Raw genomic sequence first — 16,817 nt, forward strand, 5'->3', positions numbered from 1 at the left:
GAGTCTTTGATTGATTCAGATGCTCCGTCCATCACCACCCCCCTTTTGTACCGCTTTTGGCCGCCGTAAGTGTGGCAGGGTATGCTCAGACGTGAGTCCCTTGCTCACTTTGCCACTGGATTCAAGCAAGCCGGGCTGAAGACGGCTGGAATGCCAGAAACCGGTCCTCGGAAGCTTGTTTCTAGTCCAGGGAAGACATGGCTTGGCAGTTCGGGCTGGACTGTTCCCATAAGGCACAGGGTCAGACTGATTTGCATATAGCCATGTCTGAACTGGGGTGGCAGAGTGGGCTAAAGAACGGTGATGGATTAAACCCAGATCTTTTGACTGGGTGTGAGTCTTTGATTGATTCAGATGCTCCGTCCATCACCACCCCCTTTTGTACCGCTTTTGGCCGCCGTAAGTGTGGCAGGGTATGCTCAGACGTGAGTCCCTTGCTCACTTTGCCACTGGATTCAAGCAAGCCGGGCTGAAGACGGCTGGAATGCCAGAAACCGGTCCTCGGAAGCTTGTTTCCGGTCCAGGGAAGACATGGCTTGGCAGTTCGGGCTGGACTGTTCCCATAAGGCACAGGGTCAGACTGATTTGCATATAGCCATGTCTGAACTGGGGTGGCAGAGTGGGCTAAAGAACGGTGATGGATTAAACCCAGATCTTTTGACTGGGTGTGAGTCTTTGATTGATTCAGATGCTCCGTCCATCACCACCCCCTTTTGTACCGCTTTTGGCCGCCGTAAGTGTGGCAGGGTATGCTCAGACGTGAGTCCCTTGCTCACTTTGCCACTGGATTCAAGCAAGCCGGGCTGAAGACGGCTGGAATGCCAGAAACTGGTCCTCGGAAGCTTGTTTCCGGTCCAGGGAAGACATGGCTTGGCAGTTCGGGCTGGACTGTTCCCATAAGGCACAGGGTCAGACTGATTTGCATATAGCCATGTCTGAACTGGGGTGGCAGAGTGGACTAAAGAACGGTGATGGATTAAACCCAGATCTTTTGACTGGGTGTGAGTCTTTGATTGATTCAGATGCTCCGTCCATCACCACCCCCTTTTGTACCGCTTTTGGCCGCCGTAAGTGTGGCAGGGTATGCTCAGACGTGAGTCCCTTGCGCACTTTGCCACTGGATTCAAGCACGCCGGGCTGAAGACGGCTGGAATGCCAGAAACCGGTCCTCGGAAGCTTGTTTCCGGTCCAGGGAAGACATGGCTTGGCAGTTCGGGCTGGACTGTTCCCATAAGGCACAGGGTCAGACTGATTTACATATAGCCATGTCTGAACTGGGGTGGCAGAGTGGACTAAAGAACGGTGATGGATTAAACCCAGATCTTTTGACTGGGTGTGAGTCTTTGATTGATTCAGATGCTCCGTCCATCACCACCCCCTTTTGTACCGCTTTTGGCCGCCGTAAGTGTGGCAGGGTATGCTCAGACGTGAGTCCCTTGCTCACTTTGCCACTGGATTCAAGCAAGCCGGGCTGAAGACGGCTGGAATGCCAGAAACCGGTCCTCGGAAGCTTGTTTCCGGTCCAGGGAAGACATGGCTTGGCAGTTCAGGCTGGACTGTTCCCATAAGGCACAGGGTCAGACTGATTTGCATATAGCCATGTCTGAACTGGGGTGGCAGAGTGGGCTAAAGAACGGTGATGGATTAAACCCAGATCTTTTGACTGGGTGTGAGTCTTTGATTGATTCAGATGCTCCGTCCATCACCACCCCCTTTTGTACCGCTTTTGGCCGCCGTAAGTGTGGCAGGGTATGCTCAGACGTGAGTCCCTTGCTCACTTTGCCACTGGATTCAAGCAAGCCGGGCTGAAGACGGCTGGAATGCCAGAAACCGGTCCTCGGAAGCTTGTTTCCGGTCCAGGGAAGACATGGCTTGGCAGTTCGGGCTGGACTGTTCCCATAAGGCACAGGGTCGGACTGATTTGCATATAGCCATGTCTGAACTGGGGTGGCAGAGTGGGCTAAAGAACGGTGATGGATTAAACCCAGATCTTTTGACTGGGTGTGAGTCTTTGATTGATTCAGATGCTCCGTCCATCACCACCCCCTTTTGTACTGCTTTTGGCCGCCGTAAGTGTGGCAGGGTATGCTCAGACGTGAGTCCCTTGCTCACTTTGCCACTGGATTCAAGTAAACCGGGCTGAAAACGGCTGGAATGCCAGAAACCGGTCCTCGGAAGCTTGTTTCCGGTCCAGGGAAGACATGGCTTGGCAGTTCGGGCTGGACTGTTCCCATAAGGCACAGGGTCAGACTGATTTGCATATAGCCATGTCTGAACTGGGGTGGCAGAGTGGGCTAAAGAACGGTGATGGATTAAACCCAGATCTTTTGACTGGGTGTGAGTCTTTGATTGATTCAGATGCTCCGTCCATCACCACCCCCTTTTGTACCGCTTTTGGCCACCGTAAGTGTGGCAGGGTATGCTCAGACGTGAGTCCCTTGCTCACTTTGCCACTGGATTCAAGCAAGCCGGGCTGAAGACGGCTGGAATGCCAGAAACCGGTCCTCGGAAGCTTGTTTCCGGTCCAGGGAAGACATGGCTTGGCAGTTCGGGCTGGACTGTTCCCATAAGGCACAGGGTCAGACTGATTTGCATATAGCCATGTCTGAACTGGGGTGGCAGAGTGGGCTAAAGAACGGTGATGGATTAAACCCAGATCTTTTGACTGGGTGTGAGTCTTTCATTGATTCAGATGCTCCGTCCATCACCACCCCCTTTTGTACTGCTTTTGGCCGCCGTAAGTGTGGCAGGGTATGCTCAGACGTGAGTCCCTTGCTCACTTTGCCACTGGATTCAAGCAAGCCGGGCTGAAGACGGCTGGAATGCCAGAAACCGGTCCTCGGAAGCTTGTTTCCGATCCAGGGAAGACATGGCTTGGCAGTTCGGGCTGGACTGTTCCCATAAGGCACAGGGTCAGACTGATTTGCATATAGCCATGTCTGAACTGGGGTGGCAGAGTGGGCTAAAGAACGGTGATGGATTAAACCCAGATCTTTTGACTGGGTGTGAGTCTTTGATTGATTCAGATGCTCCGTCCATCACCACCCCCTTTTGTACCGCTTTTGGCCGCCGTAAGTGTGGCAGGGTATGCTCAGACGTGAGTCCTTTGCTCACTTTGCCACTGGATTCAAGCAAGCCGGGCTGAAGACGGCTGGAATGCCAGAAACCGGTCCTCGGAAGCTTGTTTCCGGTCCAGGGAAGACATGGCTTGGCAGTTCGGGCTGGACTGTTCCCATAAGGCACAGGGTCAGACTGATTTGCATATAGCCATGTCTGAACTGGGGTGGCAGAGTGGGCTAAAGAACGGTGATGGATTAAACCCAGATGTTTTGACTGGGTGTGAGTCTTTGATTGATTCAGATGCTCCGTCCATCACCACCCCCTTTTGTACCGCTTTTGGCCGCCGTAAGTGTGGCAGGGTATGCTCAGACGTGAGTCCCTTGCTCACTTTGCCACTGGATTCAAGCAAGCCGGGCTGAAGACGGCTGGAATGCCAGAAACCGGTCCTCGGAAGCTTGTTTCCGGTCCAGGGAAGACATGGCTTGGCAGTTCGGGCTGGACTGTTCCCATAAGGCACAGGGTCAGACTGATTTGCATATAGCCATGTCTGAACTGGGGTGGCAGAGTGGGCTAAAGAACGGTGATGGATTAAACCCAGATCTTTTGACTGGGTGTGAGTCTTTGATTGATTCAGATGCTCCGTCCATCACCACCCCCTTTTGTACCGCTTTTGGCCGCCGTAAGTGTGGCAGGGTATGCTCAGACGTGAGTCCCTTGCTCACTTTGCCACTGGATTCAAGCAAGCCGGGCTGAAGACGTCTGGAATGCCAGAAACCGGTCCTCGGAAGCTTGTTTCCGGTCCAGGGAAGACATGGCTTGGCAGTTCGGGCTGGACTATTCCCATAAGGCACAGGGTCAGACTGATTTGCATATAGCCATGTCTGAACTGGGGTGGCAGAGTGTGCTAAAGAACGGTGATGGATTAAACCCAGATCTTTTGACTGGGTGTGAGTCTTTGATTGATTCAGATGCTCCGTCCATCACTCCCCCTTTTGTACCGCTTTTGGCCGCCGTAAGTGTGGCAGGGTATGCTCAGACGTGAGTCCCTTGCTCACTTTGCCACTGGATTCAAGCAAGCCGGGCTGAAGACGGCTGAAATGCCAGAAACCGGTCCTCGGAAGCTTGTTTCCGGTCCAGGGAAGACATGGCTTGGCAGTTCAGGCTGGACTGTTCCCATAAGGCACAGGGTCAGACTGATTTGCATATAGCCATGTCTGAACTGGGGTGGCAGAGTGGGCTAAAGAACGGTGATGGATTAAACCAGATCTTTTGACTGGGTGTGAGTCTTTGATTGATTCAGATGCTCCGTCCATCACCACCCCCTTTTGTACCGCTTTTGGCCGCCGTAAGTGTGGCAGGGTATGCTCAGACGTGAGTCCCTTGCTCACTTTGCCACTGGATTCAAGCAAGCCGGGCTGAAGACGGCTGGAATGCCAGAAACCGGTCCTCGGAAGCTTGTTTCCGGTCCAGGGAAGACATGGCTTGGCAGTTCGGGCTGGACTGTTCTCATAAGGCACAGAGTCAGACTGATTTGCATATAGCCATGTCTGAACTGGGGTGGCAGAGTGGGCTAAAGAACGGTGATGGATTAAACCCAGATCTTTTGACTGGGTGTGAGTCTTTGATTGATTCAGATGCTCCGTCCATCACCACCCCCTTTTGTACCGCTTTTGGCCGCCGTAAGTGTGGCAGGGTACGCTCAGACGTGAGTCCCTTGCTCACTTTGCCACTGGATTCAAGCAAGCCGGGCTGAAGACGGCTGGAATGCCAGAAACCGGTCCTCGGAAGCTTGTTTCCGGTCCAGGGAAGACATTGCTTGGCAGTTCGGGCTGGACTGTTCCCATAAGGCACAGGGTCAGACTGATTTGCATATAGCCATGTCTGAACTGGGATGGCAGAGTGGGCTAAAGAACGGTGATGGATTAAACCCAGATCTTTTGACTGGGTGTGAGTCTTTGATTGATTCAGATGCTCCGTCCATCACCACCCCCTTTTGTACAACTCCGCTCCGCAGCAAAATGTGCGGAGATTTGCCTTCTCCACAGAATGCGGAGTAGGCAAATCTCCGTACACTCCGCGGACAGAGCGGAGGTCTCCACCCGGGGATACACGTGTGCACTGCCGAAGCCTGAGGTCAGTTTTAAAGTAGCCCTGTGTTGCAGGACTGCTTTTAAGAAGTAAATTATGCCCAAACTCGACTTTGGTGTTTGGGGCACTTAAAAATGGTTAACCTACAATGTTTTGGCATATTAGGTACCCTCAGGGTCCCCCCTAGGTACCCCAGGGGAGAGGGATCAGGCATTTATAAGTAGGGCCCTTATAAAATTAGTTTTATATGCCCTGTAGAAGAAAAATGGCACATTTCACTCCCCACATTGTGAAAAGGCTGCTGTCCAAATTCAACATTGGTGGTAGGAGCACTGTGGGGGGAGGATCTGCAATATTTTTACATATTAAAAACCCTTAAAGTCTCCCCTATGTGTTCCTGGGGTGTGGGTCCTGTGGATATATGTAGAGTACTTATAAAATATGTTTTTATAAGCCCTAGTGCTGGAAAAATGGCCCAAGTTAACATGGCAGGACGTTATTAACTAATAGCTCTTGATAGGAGAAGGCTAAAAGTCCCATCCAAAGACTTCCTAGAATGGTAATAATAAACTCAACGATATGATATTGTTGAATTTCTCCTAAAAGGTAAATACAAGAAGTAATAAGACGTTCTTGTTTGTAAGCCCAGATTAAGCTTTCCAGTGGTCCGTCCTGATTGGTCAGAGTTAAGTGGATTAGCCAGGATTCGTTGAAGAGGTGATAAAGAGTCCCTGGGGTTGACCAGCTCTGTTGGGAGGGCAGTGTCCTGTTGCACAGGAATGCCAGAGCAGGGAGAGGAGTTGTAAACAATGGACTTCAAGGGAAGAGGTAGACATCAGTGTCATTTACAACTCCACTCTTTTGACCCTAAGCCAGATGCTAGGATTAAGGAAGGAATGAGCAGATGCTTTGGGGAGATACTATGGAGATTAGCCATCCTAGGGGTGTGCTTAGCCAGCTCTTCTCTCCCTGCTGGAAAATCAGCCAATATGAATTTGGAAGAATTAGTTCACTCTGGGACAAAATAGTGTCACACTATGCAGGAAGTGGTCAGACCTTTGGGTGGTACCCTGCAGCCCATTGGACAGGAGTGACCTCCTGCTTGACCCAGAGAAGTTGGAATAAGTATCTGACTGAGAAGGGCAAAGTCCCTCAGATCTGCTGCTTGAAACTCAAGAGAGCCAGACGGGCCATGCTGGAAGTTTGATGTGCATTTCCTAAGGCCTGCACTCTGAAGACTGCACCTACTGCATCATCTGAAACTACAGCCTGTGGATTACTTTGCTGTACAAAGGACTAAAGAGAAGACTCCCTGCAAGCTACTGGTTAACAGAGCTCACCTGGAAAATCACTACCAAGAATCCTCAACCTGGAGAACTACCAGTGAATTTGTAAGGTGTTTTTATTTTATTGATGGGATGTGTTGAGTGCGCAAATACCCGTAGTCGCTTAAGGATGGAGTGACTGTGTGGCAGGCGTTTATTGATTGAAGAGACAGGTTTTTAGCTGCTTACGGAAGGTTATTAAGGATGTACTGATTTTGATTTGGTGTGGCAGGGTGTTCCAGAGTTTGGCGGTTGTAATTAAGAAAGATCTGTCATCCCAGGATACTTTCCTTGTTTTTGATACCTTCAAAAGGCTTGCTGTGGAGGACCGTAGTGCTCGTGCCGGCCTGTAGGGATGTAGAGATTGTTTCAGGAAAGCAGGTCCTGATGCATGAATAGTTTTAAAAGCAATACATTAGGCTTCAAATTTTGTTCTAAGTCTTACCAGTAGCCAATGGAGCTGTCTGATAACTTTAGAGATTGGTTTGAACTTAGGTGTCCCTGTGATCAGTCTGGCTGCAGCATTCTGCACCAGCTGCAGTTTATTCATTACTCTCCTTGGGCATTAACAAGGAGTCCGTTACAATAGTCAATGCGTGCCATCACCAGAGTGCTGACTAGGGTTTTTATCATGTTAATAGGAAGGTAGGGGAGAATTTTCCTGATCATTCTTATAGTGAAGAACAAGGAGGAAACCACCGCGTCAGCATGATGCATGACTGACAGTTTACTGTCAAAAATGACCCCCAGGTTTCTAATCTTTGTGACCGGGGAGGGAGGAGGTCCAAGATCTACTGGCCACCAAGTGGGAAACCAGGCCCGGAGAGAGATTGCCAAAAACCATTACCTCCGTTTTATCCGAGTTTAGTTTAAGGCAATTCTCGGTCATCCACTCACTTATTGCAGGCATTCCGAGTTGGAAATTGCGGGCCATTTTCTGTCCGTTGTTATTAACAGCCAGGACAAGCTGAGTATCACCTGCGTATGATGTTAATGCAAGGTGATGAGCTTTAATGATCCTCGCCAAGTCAGACACACAGATGTTAAAAAGTGTCGGACTTAGCGAGGATCCCTGGGGAACACCACAAGATAGAACAAATGGTGATGATGAAAAATTGCCAAAAGATACGGACTGCTCCCGGTTAGCGAGGAAGGAGGAGAGAAGGGAAATAGCACTTTGTGATATTCATGTTGCCATGACACAGTCAATCAAAGTAACATGATCGACCGTGGACAAAGTGGATTGTGGGAATTGAAGTCATCAACTTACAAGGACCATATTGGCAATTCCAGACCGTTGGAGTGAGTTTGAGACATTATGGGACCCGTTGGGGAACTTCAGGAAGAAGTTCCAGAACTTTGGAGAACTTTGGAGCAACTTTGGAAAAAAACTCCATAAGGAGACTGACTCAATCTGGCCAGCCAATTCTCCTGCAGTCAACTGCGAGTCGGCCTGCCGTGCAGGTTTGCCCCGCTAGAAAGCTCCGTAGGCCCTACTTCCAGAGTTTGACCGGGAGTAGTCAAAATCTGAGGCCGGTGAACCCTCACCGAATCCAGGCTGGTGAAGAGCATCAGGGACCCCGCAAGAAAAAGCTCCGTAAATCTTTCAAATGAAAAATAGGTGACCGGGAGTAACTGCGAAAGCCAAGTCGCCTCCCTTCAACCACGTGTCGGCCTGGATTCTTGGTTTGTCCTGCTGGACCGCTCCGGAGGTTGGACTTCCATAAATTTGACCGGGAGCTCGTCGCAAGGCAATCCGGCGAACCCTCACTGAATCTGGACTGGCTGAGGGCTTCGAGAGACCCCGGGAAGAAAAGCTCCAGAAACGTTTCTAAGTCCGAAGATAAAATCTTTGGCCGACACCTACCGCGAGAGGTAGCCACCCAGGGCTCCATCGGCGGTCGGCCTGAAACTTTGACTTTGACCCGGTCTATGGCGACCAGATGTCCCAATAAGGCTCTATAGGTCGCTATGTGCTAGAAAGTGCTAAATCTTTGAAAATTCATATCTCCATTTCCCTACATTGGATTTTTTTAGTTTAGGTATCATTTTAAAGAAATAAATATTTCCTATGTTTATAAATTGGAGTTGGATTTTTTTTATTCTGTATTGAGGCTTAATTATTTACTGAAATTGTGTTTTTAAATGCTTTACATACCTGTTTTTAAAGTTAAGCCTGCCTGCTCGCAACCAAGTTACCAAGGGTTGCCCATAGGAGTAATTTTCTAAGACCTATTCTGAGCCCTATACTTTGTTAGTGGCCTTATTGCCAGTGGCAGATATACATTTCCCCCTCTCATAATCCACCTTCCAACACAGTCCCTCTTGGGCCAGTCAAACAGTCATGCGCACTTAGCATGTTCTACACCGGGATGTGTTGCAGAACCCAGTGGAGAACATGCCCAGGCTCCCAGGTACTCCCTGAGTGACCAAACAGGCCTCTAAGACCAATCACGACAATGCAGTGTCGTGTTTGCCTGGGAGAGTACAGGAGCCTTGATGCTTCCGATGTTGAGAGAATAGGATAGAGGAGAGGCAGCAGTGGGTAAGGGGCAGTCGCCACTGTCTACACTTGGTTACACTCTTCTGTGTACATAGACTACAGACTCTTTAATTGCTGTTCTTTCTACAGTGTGCTGTTACCCTATAGGTCTGATTTGTGCTTTATAACTTATATATATATATATATATATATATATATATATATATCCATTCCACTCCTTCAAAAGAACGAGTAAGGCCACAGCTGGGGAACGTTTCAGAAGCGCTTTATTGGCTGCACATACAGCGGAAAATACAATCTTTTCCAATGGCGGATGCATTTCGGCGTTCTTAGCCTCCTCAGTGCCAGGTGCATGTGCTTGTGTAGATAAGCGTCAGGGAAGAAGATATGTCCTGCCACCTCCCCCACAGACCGCAGCTCCTCCCACTGTGATGACCTCACGTTGCATACACCTTCCTGTAGTCCGCTTAATGTTCAGCGCCTACAAAGTCCAGCATGCCACAGCAGTGCATGGGTAGGTATCGCAGGAGAAAAGTGGGAAACAATTACTGCAGCGTCTGTAACGATAAAGCCATGCCCAAAAGTACATGTGTGCAGCTGCGCTGCCTCCAGTCCCCATACCGCTTTAACCAACGTAGCTTGGAAATCCTTTCTGGCGGGGGCAAGTCAGCAATCCAACTGGCCCGACGTGATGCATAATGTCATCCTCACCGTCGTACTTCTTTCTTTGCTGCGCGGTGGGCTCTGTGAATTCCGGTACCCCGGAGGAATCCAAAACTGCAAGCAGTGTTCCAGTAAGTACAGAGCCTCTTTACCAAAGCGGGAGCCTTAGAAGCGCATCACTGGAAACTGCGCTATTTATCCACTCCACTCCTTCAAAAGAACGAGTAAGGCCACAGCTGGGGAACGTTTCGGAAGCGCTTTATTGGCTGCACATACAGCGGAAAATACAATCTTTTCCAACGGCGGATGCATTTCGGCGTTCTTAGCCTCCTCAGCGCCAGGTGCATGTGCTTAGGTATACTATATCTAAGCAAGGGGTGATTACACGACCTTGACCAAGCTGAGTGATCAGCCTGTGGTGTCAGTTTGGATGGCCAGCCAGGGGTGGTATAATACATGCTGCAGCCCCTGGTAGGCCTTGGAAGCACCTATGCCCTGGGTACCTAAGGTACACTATACAGGTGACCCAATGCCCAATTGGATATGTACCTAAAGTACATGGTATGAATTTAGAGAGAGAACAGCTGGGCTGTGGGTCTGATTAGCAGGTCCACAGCCACACTAGAGTTGAAAAACCAGTGAATCAGAGCAAAAAGTGGGGGTGACCATAGGAGGCGGACCCTACTCTCCTACACAACCCCCCCCCAAACGCAGGGACATTAAACTAACCTTGGCCAGTTGAGTCTGGGAAACATCCTTTACAACTAAACTTTTACCACGCAGTGCTGTTAAAACGCAAGTATTACAACGAAAACCTTTACAACGCATTACACTGGGGGCGCTCTAGGATAGGGAATAGTTTTAATTTACTATCCAACACCTTCCCTAGTGTCCACGGGGACTGGAGTTGGAATAGTAAATTAAACTATTCACTATCCAGCACCCCCAAGTGTAATGCGTTGTAAAGGTTTGCGTTGTAATACTTGCGTTGTAACAGCATGCGTGGTAAAAGAATGCTTTGTAACGTCATACATCAGTTGAGTCTTCATGTTCTAAGTGGAAATATCTGGAGAGTCCATCTGCATTGCCATGGTCAGTTCCAGGTCTATGTTCCACTGTAAAGTCCATACCCTGTAGGGAAATGGACCACTTGAGTAGTTTGGGATTTTCACCCTTCATCTGATTTAGCCACAAAAGGGGCTTATGGTCTATCTGAATCTTGAAGGGAGTACCAAACAAGTATGGCCTCAGCTTCTTCAGGGCCCAAACCACAGCAAAGGCCTCCCTCTCAATAGCTGACCAACGTTTCTTTCTAGGGGTCAGCCTTCTGCTAATAAAAGCAATGGGCTGGTCTTGACCATCTATATGCAATTGTGAAAGAACAGCTCCCACACCCAACCCCGAAGCATCTGTTTAGACAATGAATTCTTTGGAGTAATCTGGACTTTTTAGAATAGGTGCAGAGCACATGGCCTGCTTCAGGTCGTTAAATGCCTTTTGATAGCTGACAGTCCACTGACCTTTCTTTGGCATTTTCTTTGAGGTCAAGTCATTAAGTGGTGTCACAATGGACCCATAATTCTTAACAAACTTTCTGTAATAACCAGACAGGCCCAAAAAAGCTCTGACCTGTGTCTGGGTGGTCGGAGGAGTCCAGTCCTTTATGGTCTGGATCTTGCTCTCCAGTGGTTGAACCTGACCTCCACCTACCAGGGGGCCAAGGCACACAACCTTACTGTGCCCTATCTGGCACTTAGTAGCCTTAAATTAGGCCTGCCTTCTGGAGGGCCTCCAACACCTTCTTCAGGTGGATCAGGTGATCTTCCCAGGTGGAGCTAAAGACAGCAACATCATCTAGATAAGCTGCACAAAAGCCATCCAGACATGAGAGGACTTGGTTCACCAACCTTTGGAAAGTGGCAGGTGCATTCTTCAAGCCAAAGGGCATCACCACAAATTGGTAATGACCTCCTGGGGTCGAAAATGCTGTTTTGGCTTTTGCATCATCAGCTAGCCTGATCTGCCAGTAGCCTGCTGTCAGTTCAAATGTGCTCAAAAACTTGGCAGAAGCCAATCTGTCAATGAGCTCATCTGCCCTTGGTATTAGGTGGGTATCTGTCCTAGTGACAGCATTGAGACCTCTGTAGTCCACACAAAACCTCATCTCTCTCTTACCATCTTGGGTGTGAGGATTAGGCACAAGGACTACTGGACTGGCCCAGGGGCTCTCTGAGGGCTCAATAACTCCCAACTCCAACATCTTTTGGACCTCTGTCCTGATACAGTACTTGACATGGTCAGGTTGCCTGTAGATTTTACTCTTCACAGGCAGACTGTCACCAGTGTCCACCTCATGGGTGCACCAGTTTGTCTGGCTTGGAGCCAATGAAAACATATGTCTATAGGCATGTAGAACTTGTCTGCAGTCCTGTTGCTGTTGGTCAGTGAGGCTGCCAGCCAAGGCTACTCCATCAACTGAACCATCATCAGGGTTCTGAGAAAGCAGGTCTGGGAGAGGGTCACTCTCCTCCTCCTGTCCCTCGTCTGTAGCCATGAGCAAGCCCATGTCTGCCCTGTCAACATATGCCTTCAGTCTGTTGACATGAAGCACCCTGTGGGGGCTCCTGGGAGTTCCAAGGTCAACCAAGTAGGTTACCTCTCCCTTTTGCTCAACAATTGTGTGGGGTCCAGACCATTTGTCTTGGAGTGCTGCTGGGGCCACTGGCTCCAGCACCCACACTTTCTGTCCTGGCTGGTACACAGTCAGCACAGCCTTTTGGTCATGTCAGGCTTTTTGAAGTTCCTGGCTAGCCTCAAGGTTTTTAGAAGCCTTTTTCATGTATTCGGCCATCCTGGAGCGGAGACCAAGTACATAGTCCACTATGTCATGCTTAGGCTTTTTGAGAGGTAACTCCCATCCTTCCTTCACAAGACACAGGGGTCCTCTCACAGGGTGCCCAAACAAAAGTTCAAAAGGGCTGTAGCCAACCCCCTTTTGTGGGACCTCTCTATAAGCGAACAAAAGGCAGGGCAGAAGGATGTCCCATCTTCGCCTAAGCTTTTCAGGCAAACCCTTGATCATGCCCTTCAGGGTCTTGTTGAATCTCTCCACTAGACCATTGCATTGTGTGTGATAGGGTGTGGTGAACCTATAATACACTCCACACTCCTTCCACATAGCAGTCAAATATCCAGACATAACGTTTGCACCTCTGTCTGAGACAACCTCTTTCGGAAAGCCCACTCTTGAGAAAACTCCCAGGAGGGCTCTTGCCACAACAGGGGCTGTTGTGGTCCTTAAGAGAAGAACTTCAGGGTATCTGGTGGCATGATCCACTACCACTAGACTAAACCTGTGCCCAGAAGCTGTTTGGGGATCCATTGGTCCAACAATGTCTATCCCAACTCTCTCAAAGGGAACCCCCACCACAGGTAGTGGTATTAGGGGGGCCTTTGTGGTACCACCTAATTTGCCACTGGCTTGGCAGGTGACACAGGAGCGACAAACCTCCTTGGTATCTTCTGACATGTGTGGCCAGTGAAAGTGAGGGACACGCCTGTCCCAAGTCTTGTTCTGGCCAAGTTGTCCTGCTAGGGGAATATCAAGGGCTAAGGTAAGAAGGAAGCCCCTAAATGTCAAAGGTATGACCAACCTCCTGGAAACACCAGGCTTGGGGTCTCTAGCCTCTGAATAAAGGAGCCCTTCATCCCAATACACTCTATGGGTACCTGTAGCATTCCCAGCAGCCTCAGCAGCAGCCTGCTGTCTGAGGGGTTCAAGAGAGGGACAGTCTAGCTGCGCCTGCCTCAGGTCTGCCCTTGAAGGCCCCCCTGTCCCAAGAAACTCAACCTGATCAGGCTCAAGCTCTTCTAGGACAGTTCCTCCTTGGGTCTCACTATCAGCTTCCTCAGAAGACTGATCTTCACTCTGAGGCAAGGGGGAAGGCACTGCCTTAACCCTACTGCTCTTTCTCTTGGTAGGCAACTGATCCATAGTTTCAGGATCCAGTGCCTGTTCAGTTTGGCACTTTTTGGCCTGTGACCTGGTCACAGCATGGACATGTGCTGATATGCCCAGCATCTCTGCATGAGTCATATACTCCACTTCAGACCAGGCTGAAGCTTCTAGATCATTGCCCAACAAACATTCTACAGGGAGGTCTGAACTTACAACAACCTTCTTGAGGCCAGTTACCTCTCCCCAGGAGAAATTAACAATTGCCATACTATGGGTGGTAGTGACATTTATAGCATTGGTCACTAGGTAATTATCACCTAGTATGATTTGTCCAGGCTCCACAAGGTTAGGCGTCACCATGGTGACACTGGCACATGTGTCTCTGTAGGCCTGACCCACTTTGTTATTGATTAAAGGTGTCTGTCTGTACTTGCCCAGGTTACTGGGGCTCACAGTAGAGGACATAGCCATGTCTACATCGCAGACAAGGACAGCTTGAGTTGGTACTCTGACTAGGCCAGAGTCCATCTCAGTTCCCAGGGTTAACCCTACTATGCCCTTCTGTTGAGAACCACCACTATTAGCTGTACTAGGGGGAACAGTTGCCTTAGGGGCAATGGTGGTTGGAGCTGCCTCCTTTTTGGTGCAATCACTGGCCCAGTGAGTATTACTTTTTTAAAAATTGCACCAGGGTTTCTTTGGACCTTCTTTCTTCTTGGATTTCTTGGAACCCCCCTCATTAGAAGCTTTTTGGGGACCTGGTGAAGACTTCTGATCTTTTGCTTTCTGATCCCAACCCTTTTGGTCTTGCTTCTTCCGATCACCACCTTGGTTCTGGGTTTTCTGCCTCACCCTGGTTCTGACCCATTTGTCCGCCTTCTTTCCCAATTCTTGGGGAGAGGTCAGATCGGAGTCAATTGGGTGCTGATGCAACAACTTGTTCTGACAATTATTAAGTATTTGTTCTCTCATGATCAAATTATATAATCCTGTATAGTCCTTAACTTTACTGCCCAGTAACCAGCCTACCAGAGCCTTAGTGGCACACTCTACAAAGTCAGTCCAGTCCTGAGTCTGTGTCTTCTGGGTGTCTCTAAACAGCAACCTGTACTGTTCAGTGGTTAAGCCAAACCCGTCAATCAGAGCACTCTTCAGGACAGTGTAGTTGTCAGCATCCTCATCACTAACTGTGAGGAGCTTGTCTCTTCCTTTTTCTGAAAAGGAGAGCCATAATATTGCTGCCCACTGACTTTGGGGTACCTGCTGTACTTTGCAAGCCCTCTCCATAGCAGTTATCCACTTGTGGATGTCATCCCCACTCTTGTAGGGAGGGACAATCTTATTTAGGTTTTTATGGTCGTAAGACCTCTCTCCATCCTTAGGGATAATGCTGCCCCCAGTGGGTTCTAATCCACTCAACTTTTGCTCTCTTGCAAGAGAAAGTCTCTCTTTGGCTAGGGCAAGTTCTTGCCTCTCAATCCTCAGATTGACTTCCTTCATTCTGGCCTGGTGCTCTCTCCTCTGAGGGGAAGTCATCCTCCTCTGAGCAGAGGCATCAGAGCCTACTGAGCCATTAGAAAGGTGAGATTCCCTGGATAGGGATCTCCTCCCTCTGGGCACAGAGTTAAACCTGTTTGGAGGTCTGAAAGGGGCTATGCCCTCTACAGCCCCATGCAAGCTTAGGTTGACCTGGTTAAGTTCTAAAACTTGGACCTGGTCAGTGTCATCATCCTCTTCAGCATCCTCATCCACTTCACTATAATCAACAAGATTGTGGTCAGGGGAATCTTCTGCTGAGGGCTGACCCTCTTCTGCACTGTGTAAAGGACCTGGGTTAGCTGTTTTCTTAACATCAAACTCCTCTAGGGGTCTCTATCAGTTGCTTGAGGGTAGGGTTTGACCCTTGTTTTAACTTCCTTGTTGTGCACAAGTGCCTTAACTCATGGAAGGTAAAGGTATCATATCTAGAAGGTGTCCTCTGGGGGTTAACTTCTACTGGGAGAGATCCACTAGGTTCTGCTCTCAGAGACATGATCTAGTGAGGTGTGGTGTGTGCACCTACCTACACTAAGTGTTACCTACTAAACCTCTCTAGGAGTTGTAGTCAGGGTGTGCTAGGGCCTTTGCTCTACAACAACTAAGTTTAGTAGAACTTAAGTATTTAAGACTTGATTTATATGTACCTCTGGGTACCTTAATGTGATCTTTCAAATGATATCTTAAGATGATAAGGTAAAACAATCAGCAAGCTCTTATCCCAACTGCTGCACACTAATGTGAGAAGTTGGCCTGGTATATGATGTTCACTATTCTAGCGAGCACCTTGCACCAGTCCAAACAACCCTTATGGGGATGGTTGTAAAGTCAACCTTATAGACAAGCTATCCTAGTGGTAGCATGGACAAACCAGTCTTAGGCTAAAACTTCAGAGAGCATGTGAAGCTAATTGTTTTACCAATTATAATCCCTTGAATACCAAATGAAAGGACACCACACAATGTATATATATCAAATATATATGTATTTATTACTAACACAACCCCTCTGCACTCTTTATGAGGTCAGAGTTCGAGATACAGCACAAGTTACTCAATAAGCATACTATAAGTTGCACAAATACAATTCTGCCCTAGGGGCCTCACGAACCATATACTAAAGAATTGGTATAAGAACCACTTCGGGAAAGGTGAGTAGGCCTAGGGCCTAAGAAATCGCCGGGGCTACGCTGATCGCCCAAAGGATTGGAAGTAGGAGACCCACAGGATGCGTGTGCAGTGTCTAAACACACACGCGAGTTACCATAGAGAATCAATGGGAACGTAAAAGTTACAAAGTAGTGGATTTTGGACAGTTCCGGGTGGACTACGGGAAAACCCTGTTAAACTAGGACACTTGGATAGTTGTTACCCAAGGGAGCACCAGAGTACCCGAGTTACCTCACCCAGGGAACTTGTGCATAGTTGTTCTTTCGTGTCGGGTTTCGTTGCTGAATCCTATGGAGAGCTGCAATAAAGTGCTGCAGGCGACCAGGAGGAAAGTGTCCGGATGGATCCAAGGGTGAATCGGAGTCGAGAAGAACCTGAAAGCAGAGGGGACAGAGTCTGGGTCACTAGCCAGTGACCAGGAAGGAACCAGGAAGGAACTAGGCGATGTCGAGATGCAATCAGGTGAAGAGGTGAAGCTTGTCTCTGCAGCCACGTGGACCAGGAGGTGTCGACGA

This window comes from Lissotriton helveticus, chromosome 5_1, assembly GCF_964261635.1.
Source record: "Lissotriton helveticus chromosome 5_1, aLisHel1.1, whole genome shotgun sequence".
NCBI classification, from domain to species: domain Eukaryota; kingdom Metazoa; phylum Chordata; class Amphibia; order Caudata; family Salamandridae; genus Lissotriton; species Lissotriton helveticus.